Source organism: Zingiber officinale, chromosome 6B, assembly GCF_018446385.1.
Source record: "Zingiber officinale cultivar Zhangliang chromosome 6B, Zo_v1.1, whole genome shotgun sequence".
Classification (NCBI taxonomy): Eukaryota; Viridiplantae; Streptophyta; class Magnoliopsida; order Zingiberales; family Zingiberaceae; genus Zingiber; species Zingiber officinale.
The window spans coordinates 49,146,279-49,156,520 of NC_055996.1; the positions used below are offsets into that span (position 1 = coordinate 49,146,279).

The following is a 10,242-nucleotide window of genomic DNA, read 5'->3' on the forward strand; positions in this document are numbered from 1 at the left end:
TCACAGCTTCTATTTTACTGGGGTCTACCATGATACCATCCTTTGAGATGATGTGTCCCAGGAAGGACACCTGATCTAACCAAAATTCACATTTTGTGAACTTGGCGTACAACTGGTTCTGCTGAAGGGTCTGCAATACTATTCTCAGGTGCTCTGCGTGTTCTTCCTGAGTTCCTGAATAGATAAGGATGTCATCGATGAAGACGATAACGAACTTATCTAAGTACTCTCTGAATACTCTGTTCATGAGGTCCATGAAAGTAGCTGGAGCATTTGTCACGCTAAAGGGCATGACTACGAACTCGTAATGTCCGTATCTAGTTCTGAATGCTGTCTTGGGTATATCTCCTTCTCTAACTTTCACCTGATGATAACCTGACCTGAGGTCTATCTTAGAGAACACTGCTGCTCCCTTCAGCTGATCGAACATGTCATCAATTCTGGGAAGAGGATACCTATTCTTGATCGTTACTTGGTTCAGTGCTCTGTAATCTATGCACAGGCGCATGCTCCCGTCCTTGACTCGGACGTATGAAGCCCTTGTCAAGCAGCTCCTGTAGTTGCTCATGAAGTTCTTTCAGTTCTGCTGGAGTCATGCGGTAAGGTACTTTGGAGATAGAATTTGTACCGGGAATGAGTTCTATCTCAAATTCGATATCCCTGTCTGGTGCTAGGCCTGGTAACTCTTCAGGGAAGACTGCTGGGTAGTCACGTATGACTCGGACCTCTGCTAGCTGTCGGTCCTTGTCATGACTTCATAGCTGAGAGAAACTTTTGGCCTTTCTCTTGGGTTCTCCGATGAACTCGAACTGTGCTTCTGCTTCAGGTTGGAATACGACTTTCTGTTTACGGCACTCGATGGAAGCACCGTATCTGATCAAGAAGTCTATTCCAAGGATGACATCGTAGTCAGTCATATTTAGCACTATTAGATCACAAAAGAGCTCTCTGTTTGCTATAATGGTACCGCCCGAGCCGGCGTGGATGCCATAATTTCTCCGAAGGTAAGGTCGCCGACTCGAGTACCTCGAGGTCTTGCTAACTTCTCAGCAAATGCCCGGATATATAAGAATGGGTTGCCCCAAGATCGAATGCTTGTACTTTCTTCAGTAAAATATTAATCTGACTGAATAACCGCCGAGGCATTCGCACGCCTTCTCCGTTAAGGAGTAGATCCTTGCATTCTCATGCTTCTAATCTGCCCTGGCTGATGTGTGGACCATCTAGAGCGCCCTGCATCTGATGTAACTGGGCCATACTGAATCGGCCGTGGTGGAGGAAGACTAGTCTTGTTCGGCACTCGCTAGCCATATGCCCTTCCTGCCCACACTCAGCATCCTCGTGTGCCTTTACGACCTCGGTGGAATTTCCCACAAGTAGCACACTTTGGATAACTAGGTTTTCTTGCCGGTCCTCCCTTTGGGTAACTCCGGTTTGCGCTTGTTGCCGGGTTCCCTTTCCGCTAGAGTTGTGGCCCTGTTGCTTCGAGTGCTCGAGCCTCCTTGCCCTTTGGGCTCGAGGACTTGCGCTGATATTATTCGTAGTGCTCGGTCGAGCACCGACTAGTTCTTCTGGTTTGCGGCTGTGAACGCCACCACCACGCTCATTGCTATTTCCGCCTCAACATCTTGAGCATCAATCGGGCTCGTTCTTTACTGACTAGTTCAGGGCATAAACGAGCCAATCTATTGAATTTCTTCACGACTTCCTCAACTCGATAGGTTGCCCCGACGAAACTCGGTGAACTCGTCGATGGCGGTTTGTGCGTGAAAGAACTCCTCAAGAATTCTTTCTCAAGTCACCATGTCATCTCACTGGGCGCTTCGCCCTAATTCTCTCCCACCACATGCATGCATCCCGCAGAAGGAGGTGCACTTCACCTTCTCATGCTCTGGCCAATCGTGCTCTCCAGTGTTTTGAACCAAGCTTGAGCATCCCATGGTTGGTGCGAGAAATTTCTGCTTGACTCTCCGCCACCGACTTGCCTCTGCTGCTGGGGCTACTGGTGTTGTAGGCTGGACTGGTGGAACCTCTAAGACTATTGGCATTGCTACGTTTGGTTCCGGGGTGACTGTGGGAGTATTCTGCTGATTAGCCTTTAAGGTGGCTATCTTCTGCTGTTGTTCAGCTAACTGCTGCTGTAACTGAGCCACCAATGCTGTCAGGTATGGGGGAGGCACTGAATTGCCTGCCTCATGTTGGGGCTCAGTGGCTGGTGCCCTCCTAGCTGGGTGTCCTCGTGCCATCTCTAGAGACATGGAGGGCATACATGACTAACACAATCATAAGGGAGTAACTATTGTTATCATGTCAACTGCTATCATGAACAAGCATGCTTTAGTTATATCTAAACATGAAACAAGAAACATAAAGAAAGTGAGAGATGTTCTTACTTGGAAGCTGTCACGCCCCGGGGAAGTACCTCCCGAAAAATTTCGGCAGCACCTCCCCTGTACCGGTGACAATCTGAAACTTTCATACATGCAAAAATACGTCAGCCACATGCGGCTGGGATATATATGCAGAAAATAACCACAACCACGCAGTTGAATATGTAGCCCACACGACTATATCAAAAAGCTGAGCGGAAAATGAATATGAAACCCACATAATCGAAAGTCCACAAAAACACACCACAGGTGTAAGTCCACAATACACGTATCAAGTCATAGTATAAAATGACAACACCAAATCCATGAAACGTAGAATGTGAATAGTAAAAGACTAAAAACCGGTAAGAATCCTCGGATGTAACGCGGGAAGTGGGACCGGCTGGCAGCATACTCCAAGTAACTCCAATCAACTACCTACTACCTGAAAACATAACAGTATAGAAGGGGTGGTGAGTACAATGAACTCAGCGGGTAAGAATAGAATAAAGTATGGTAAGTACGACAACATAAGAATCAAGGGATACAGTCTCCATAATAAGAATAGAATCATGCTATCGAAACATACCACATCTAGACATATCTGATACAATGACTATACATAAACATACCTGACGCGGTAGATATACATGCTCGACTAGAATCAATACCATGATATCAGAATCAGGGAACTCACCAGACTAGCAACAGATCAACTAGAGACACCTGTGCAAATACAGATACGACTGCATATATATGTAAAATAGATGACATGTATGCAGTATGACACCCAAATGTAACATACATAGCGCAAACAAATGCAACAGCACACAATCACATGCACTAATATCTACTAGGCATGTATGCAAAAGTATCTCCCCAGATACACCGCGCATCCTATGCAAAAGTGAATGCATGCTCCATGGTCACCCCCGCCACCTCTCTAGACACCACGACCCCTGTATGGCCGAGAGGCTTGGGTCTGTGACAAACCGTACTAGCCTCCAGTACAAGCACCGCTATAGGCGGCCGAAGCGGACGGTCAGCTAAGTAGTTATATAACTACACAACTAAGGGTCCCTGACCACTCACAACTCAAGCCCTCTGACTACTGTACCCTCAAGACCCACTACTCCAGAGTGGTCGAGGCTGACAGAGTATAATCACTGAACGGCTGAGCAAGCGCGACAGGACTAGCTCCACTCCTATCTACCACTCTCCAAAAGTGGCTGAATGGCAGCTATAAACAACTGACGACCCTCTCACCACAATGAAGACATCGGTCGTCAGTATGCAATGAATGATGACATGATGTGAATAGTCACAATATAAATACCATCATCCATAGTGTATCCCAACACCCACAATAACCACCACAAATGTATATACATACTCCAACGCACAACATGGTCAACCAGGTATACAACCCCTATACCACATACCCGTCACATATACACTCGACATCAATATGCATGATAAACACGCTAATCGTACCAGTCAGACGACTCTATGATACCAATTCTATCAATGCACATGCACGGAGTTCTGATATCAAGGGTGAGACTGTATCGAAGTAAAGATGATCATATCAAAGCTCAAATAGAAGGAGACAAGCAGGAATAAAACAAATATACAGATTTAAGGTAATGCAACCTAAGCATTCAAAAACAACCATGCTTTATAGTTCAAAGAACTAAATAGGAGAAAAGGAAGAAATACCCGCCTCCAGATATCTCGTATCAACAGAACCACCCCACGTCACGCTGCTCGTATAGATCAAGGTCCTGTGTCACATATACAATACATGTAATATACATATACCTGTACTACACATACATAAAACACCTATAAATAAATAACCGATTCTAGAGTAATAGCTAATCATGATTACTACTCCTTTCCATTATTCTTCAATAAGAAACTAACCTCCACATCATGATCTTGACCTCAAATTTAGGTTAATCTAGATTTACCACCTTTAATTTCCCAACATAGTGACACCCACCACTGTTAACCAATTCCGACCAACAACCCACAGCCTTCACAGAAATTACAGTAACATAGCACTCACAGCATTCCACAACCGAACAACACATTTCACAACTCCTCTTGATCCCATCATGGATCTAGGTCAAGGAAATACACTGGACTCACTGCAACTCAGGTTAAATCAAGAGAATGGAGTAAGAATTAACAGTGTATCAACTCCCTACGACAAGTAAACTACCCATAACATCTTCACTGGTCGGATCAAGAACAGAACAGTGAGAATTCACTAAAAATTTTGTAAACAACCATAACCAATCGATGCCCTTACCTCTACTGCTTCAATTGTCGGAGATGATCACAACTCCGATGGAGGGACCAACCCAATCAATCTGTGATGGCTGAAATCACCACAGCACCCCTGTTCTCAGAATCAAACCCCCTTCGAATCAATACCAGAAGGAGGATCAGAACCCAAATTCAAGACAGAAACCAACTCCTTACCTCCAATATCCCGATTAGGGCTCGGTCTTGTTCTTGCTAACGCACAGAGAAGAGGTCAGAACCCTAATTCTCAACCAAAACCTACTGAATCAAAATCAGAAAGAAGATCATATTCGAATTCACAACAAAACCCAAAACGCTTACCTCCACAAATCCCGGCTAGGGCACAATCTGTGCTTGCCGACGAGCAGGGGAAGGAGATCGGAGAGGGATAATGATGGTGACCTCACACAATCGTTCGACGCTGGCCAGATCTAACGCCGGTGCCCTCGGTCCCTTTCCGACAATAAGCGCAAACCCCAAATCGAAGCCCCGTCGCCGCGGTTCGCCGAGACCAGAGGAGAAGGAAAGGTCGGGAAAGGAATAGGATCCCTCCATCCCAACGTTCCGAGATCCCTCCCCGCCGGCGCCTCTGAGAGAAGAAGAAGGAGAAGATCGCCGATGGTCGCAGCAGGCGTCGGCGTCGGCGTCGGGGAGATCGCGCGAGAGAGAAAGAGGAAGAGAGTGAGTCGGGTCGGGTTCTAGGGTTCGGGTGATAAAAAGCCCTATTAATAGAACCCACTTAGGGTTAAGGAAATCAAACCCTAACTAACATCTCAATTAATCCCTCACACGCGTATTCCTAACCAAACCTCCACTTCTATCCTCGCGAAACTAGTCATACGACCTCCGAAAAATTCTAGAAAAATTTCTATAATTTCCTAAAATTGTCATAAGGTTATTTCATTGTAACCCTAAAATAAATTCGCATATCTTACATTCTCCCCCACTAATAAAAATTTGGTCCCCAAATTTACCACTACCAACTAAAAGCACGAAGTAGTAGATAAACTTATTCTAGTTACTGAAATAAACTTTACTCACCTTCAGTAAATAGTTGTGGGTAACTGGCTCGCATCTTATCTTCCAACTCCCAAGTGGCTTCTTCATCTGAGTGATGCCGCCATCCGACCTTGACCAGTCGAATTACCTTGTTCCGCAACCGACGCTCTTTGCTATCCAAAATCCGAACTGGAATCTCCTCATAAGATATATCCGGCTAAAGTACAACTGATACACCTGTGAGAATATGCGAAGGGTGCGGTACATATCTCCTCAACATAGATACATGGAAAACATCATGCCCCCCGGAAAGTGAAGGTGGTAGCGCCAGCCGATACGCTACCGCACCTATCCTCTCGAGAATCTGGAAGGGTCTAATATAGCGAGGTGCTAATTTACCCTTCAATCCAAACCTTTTTACTCCTTTCGTAGGGGATACCCGTAAGAATACATGATCACCAACAGCAAACTCTAACGGTCTCCGTCTACGATCCGCATAACTCTTCAGCTGATCCTGAGCCTCTGACAGTCTGCGCCTGATAGTACGAACCATCTCTGCATCACGCTGAAGGCTTTGTGGCCCCAAAATCTGGGGTTCCCCAACCTCTACCCATAAGGTGGGAGATCTACAGGCTTTGCCATACAACGCCTCATAAGGTGCCATCTGTATCGCTGAATGATAACTGTTGTTGTAGGCGAATTCCGCTAAATGTAAATGATCTTCCCAAGTACCTCCGAAGTCTATGACACATGATCTCAATAAGTCCTCTAATGTCTGTATAGTACGCTCTGACTGACCATCTGTCTGGGGGTGGAAAGCGGTACTGAATCGTAACTCTGTACCCATAGCCTGCTGTAAACTTTGCCAGAATCGCGAAGTAAATCACGGATCTCTATCTTAAATAATACTGAGAGGTACACCGTGAAGTCTGATAATCTCTCTACAATACAACTCTGCCAATCGATCTAATGAGTCTGTCCTACGGATCGGAAGGAAATGAGCAGATTTGGTTAATCGATCAATGACCACCCAAATCGTATCATGTGTTCGCCGGGTTCTGGGTAGACCCACGTCGTGATATGCTCCCATTTCCATTCCGTTATCTGTATCTTCTGGAGCAAACCAGCGGGTCTCTGATGTTCAGCCTTCACCTGCTGACATACAAGGCATCGAGCAACGAAATCTGCAATGTCCTTCTTCATGCCGGTCCACCAATAAGAACGTCTCAGATCCCTGTACATGCGGGTACCACCAGGATGAATCGCAAATCTGGACCGATGTGCCTCCTGAAGTAGGTCCTCCTTCAAAGAAGGTAGCTCAGGAACACACAATCTCCCTCGGAAGTATAGAATTCCATTTTCATCACAAGAAAACCCTGTATGCTATCCTGGGATGATTTTGCTACACAAAAACTGCAGGTGCTGATCTGTAGCCTGAGCTTCTTTAATCCTCCCTACAATGGGTGACTGGGCAACCATAGATAACAGAATACCCCGCTCTGTCTGACCCTGCTCTACCAATCCCATCTCAGAAAATTTCTGTACCAATTCAGTAACCATCACACGGTGACAAGCTAGAACTCCTCGGGATTTTCTACTCAACGCATCAGCTACCACGTTGGCTTTCCCTGGGTGGTAGTTGATCGTACAGTCATAGTTCTTCAAGAATTCCATCCATCTTCTCTGTCTTAAGTTCAATTCTTTCTGGGTGGCTAGATACTTAAGACTCTTATGATCGGTGAATATCTCGAAGGTAATCCCATATAGATGATGTCTCCAGATTTTCAGCACATATATAATAGCTGCTAACTCCAGGTCATGCACCGGATAGTTCTTCTCATGCTCTTTCAACTGACGTGAGGCATAAGAAACTACCCGTCCATGCTGCATAAGTACTGCGCCTAACCCCTGCAATGATGCATCCGTATAAAGCACGAAGCCATCATCTCCGGAAGGAAGCACTAGTATAGGTGCAGAAATGAGTCTTCGCTTAAGTTCCTGAAAACTTGTCTCGCAAGACTCTGTCCAACAAAACTTCACCCCTTTCCTGGTCAACTGAGTCAACGGCAGAGCTATGCTAGAGAAGCCCTCAACAAATCTGCGGTAATACCCCGCCAGACCAAGAAAGCTACGAATCTCCTGTACAGACTTTGGCTGCTCCCAACTGGTAACCGCCTCTATCTTTTGTGGGTCCACTGAAATACCACTGCTAGAAACAATATGTCCCAGAAAACCCACAGAAGATAACCAGAATGCACATTTGCTGAATTTTGCATAGAGACGTTCTCGCCGGAGCGTCTCCAATACTATACGAAGATGTCGCCCATTCTCTTCTTCAGATCGAGAATATATCAAAATATCATCGATGAACACAATCACGAACTGATCCAGGAACTCTAGAAATACCCTATTCATCAGGTCCATGAAAACTGCTGGAGCATTGGTAAGCCCAAATGGCATTACCAAGAACTCATAGTGTCCATATCGAGTACGGAAGGCTGTCTTCTCTATATCTGAATCTCTCACACTGAGCTGATGATAGCCAGAGGGCAGATCAATCTTTGAATACACACAAGTATTCTTGAGCTGATCGAATAGATCCTCTATACGCGGCAGTGGATATTTATTCTTAACAGTCACTGCATTCAGCTGTCGATAGTCGATGCATAATCTCATCGATCCGTCCTTTTTCTTCACAAAGAGTACCGGAGCTCCCCATAGAGACACACTAGGACGGATAAACCCTCTATCCAGCAGCTCCTGTAGTTGTACCTTTAGCTCCTCCAACTCCTTAGGCGCCATGCGATATGGGGCCTTGGACACCGGTGCTGTCCCCGGAATCAACTCAATCGTGAACTCCACTTGCCTTTTCGGGGGCAAGCCGGGTAATTCTTCTGGAAATACATCAGGGTACTCCTGAACTATAGGAATGTCAGATAATTGTGTGGTAGTATCCTGATCAATCTTAATCATAGATAACAAATACCCCCGACATCCTTGAGACAATAATCTCTGAGCTTGCATTGCTGAGATGACAGAAATCCTCTCGTCCTTGGTACCATGAATACCCAGGATGGTAGACCCGGAGGTCTAAATGTAACCACTCTAGCGCTGCAGTCGACGGTAGCATAATATCTGGCTAACCAGTCCATACCCAAAATGATGTCAAATTCTAGCATATCTAGAACCTGCAAGTCCACCATAAGGGTCTGACTCCCGAAATCCAATGGACATTCTTTAATCTCTTGACTGATATCTAGTATCTCTCCCGAAGGTAAAGATACTACCAAGGAGTGAGTCCGACGAACAGGTAGTCTACCAATCTTACTCAGAAATGCCCGGGAAATAAAAGAGTGGGAACTACCAGTATCAATCAACAATTCAGCCGGAAATGAATAAACAGTAATCATACCCCGAAAGACCGATCCCTCGGCCCGCTGTGCCTCCTCGCAAGTAATAGCATACACTCGTCCCACATCAGGGCATGATGGCAATACTCCAGTAGCAGTCTGAAACGGTGCCGGTGGAGTAGTGGTGAACTGCTGAGGCTGATGAGTGGTAGTATACTGCTGAGGCTGATGAGTAGGAGCATACTGCTGAGGCTGTACCACTGGAAAAGAGCTAGGCGGTGTCATAAGGGTCTGCGGTGCCGGATATGTCTGATGTGAAGAAACCGTAGAGGCATACTGTATAACAACTGGTACCGCTGAGTGCTCGTGGCCCTGGATGTGATATACCTGTGCCTGAGGAGGTGGCATACGCTGCTGATACGGAGCACTCTGTGTCCTCTGTGAGCTCTTCGACCGTCGCGTCTGAGTAGTACTGCTCCCCTGTGGAGTACTCTTAGCTGCCTCCATCTGTGCCTTCAGTGTGCAGTCTCGACTCACATGACCCGGAAGCTTACAATAGTAGTATACATTCTGGCCCATTGGACAATTAGGTTTAATATGCCCCTCAGTGACACACCTGTAACATCTATACTCACTGGAAGAATCCTTCTGAGAGGATTTAGATGAACCAGCTGATGATCGTCCTGTCTTCGCTGATCGATAAGGCTCCCCCGAAGCAGTCTGGGATCCCTGCCATTTCTTTTGCTTTTTCTGACCCTTATTCTGTTATCTTTGATTTGGAGCTGTATCCTGAGCCTTCTGTTTATCCTTTCCCCGCTCCTGAGAAACTTGCTGCTGCGTCATCTCAATCATCAATGCTCTGTCCAATGCCTCTCGGTAAGTGCTGGGAGTAAAACCCGACATCCTGATATGAATATACGCCGCAAGGCCCTGGGTAAACTGGTCTAACCGATCGCTGTCCTGAGCAACAAGCTGCGGGCAGTACTCAGCTAATCGGTTAAACTCTGCCTCATACTCCATCACCGATCTATCTCCTTGCTTAAGACTTAAGAATTCCTGTCGACGGGCTATACGGTAAGGAGCTGGAAAATACTGTCTCTCGAAGGCATCTCTGAATAAGGCCCAGGTAATACTCTGATCCCCAAAGAGTGACTTCTGCATCTTCCACCACGTAACGGCCTGATCTCGGAGGTGATATGCAGCTAACTCGG

General features: G+C 46.1%; 1 long non-coding RNA gene across 4 annotated transcripts; it reads right to left on the reverse strand.

The window, feature by feature from the left end:
• Positions 1-2,717: 2,717 nt before the first annotated feature.
• LOC121990141 lies at positions 2,718-5,230 on the reverse strand. 4 transcript variants are annotated; one of them, XR_006114476.1, is made up of 5 exons: positions 5,085-5,230; positions 4,860-4,940; positions 4,687-4,776; positions 4,089-4,153; positions 2,718-2,814 (listed from the first exon to the last, which is right to left on the reverse strand). It is a non-coding gene; the product is annotated as an uncharacterized LOC121990141 (long non-coding RNA). The 4 variants fall into 4 exon arrangements; XR_006114477.1 differs by lacking the exon at positions 2,718-2,814 and having other exon boundaries at positions 3,948-4,153; positions 4,860-4,922; positions 5,004-5,230; XR_006114478.1 differs by lacking the exon at positions 2,718-2,814 and having other exon boundaries at positions 3,949-4,153; positions 5,004-5,230.
• Between the last annotated feature and the right edge of the window lie 5,012 nt (positions 5,231-10,242).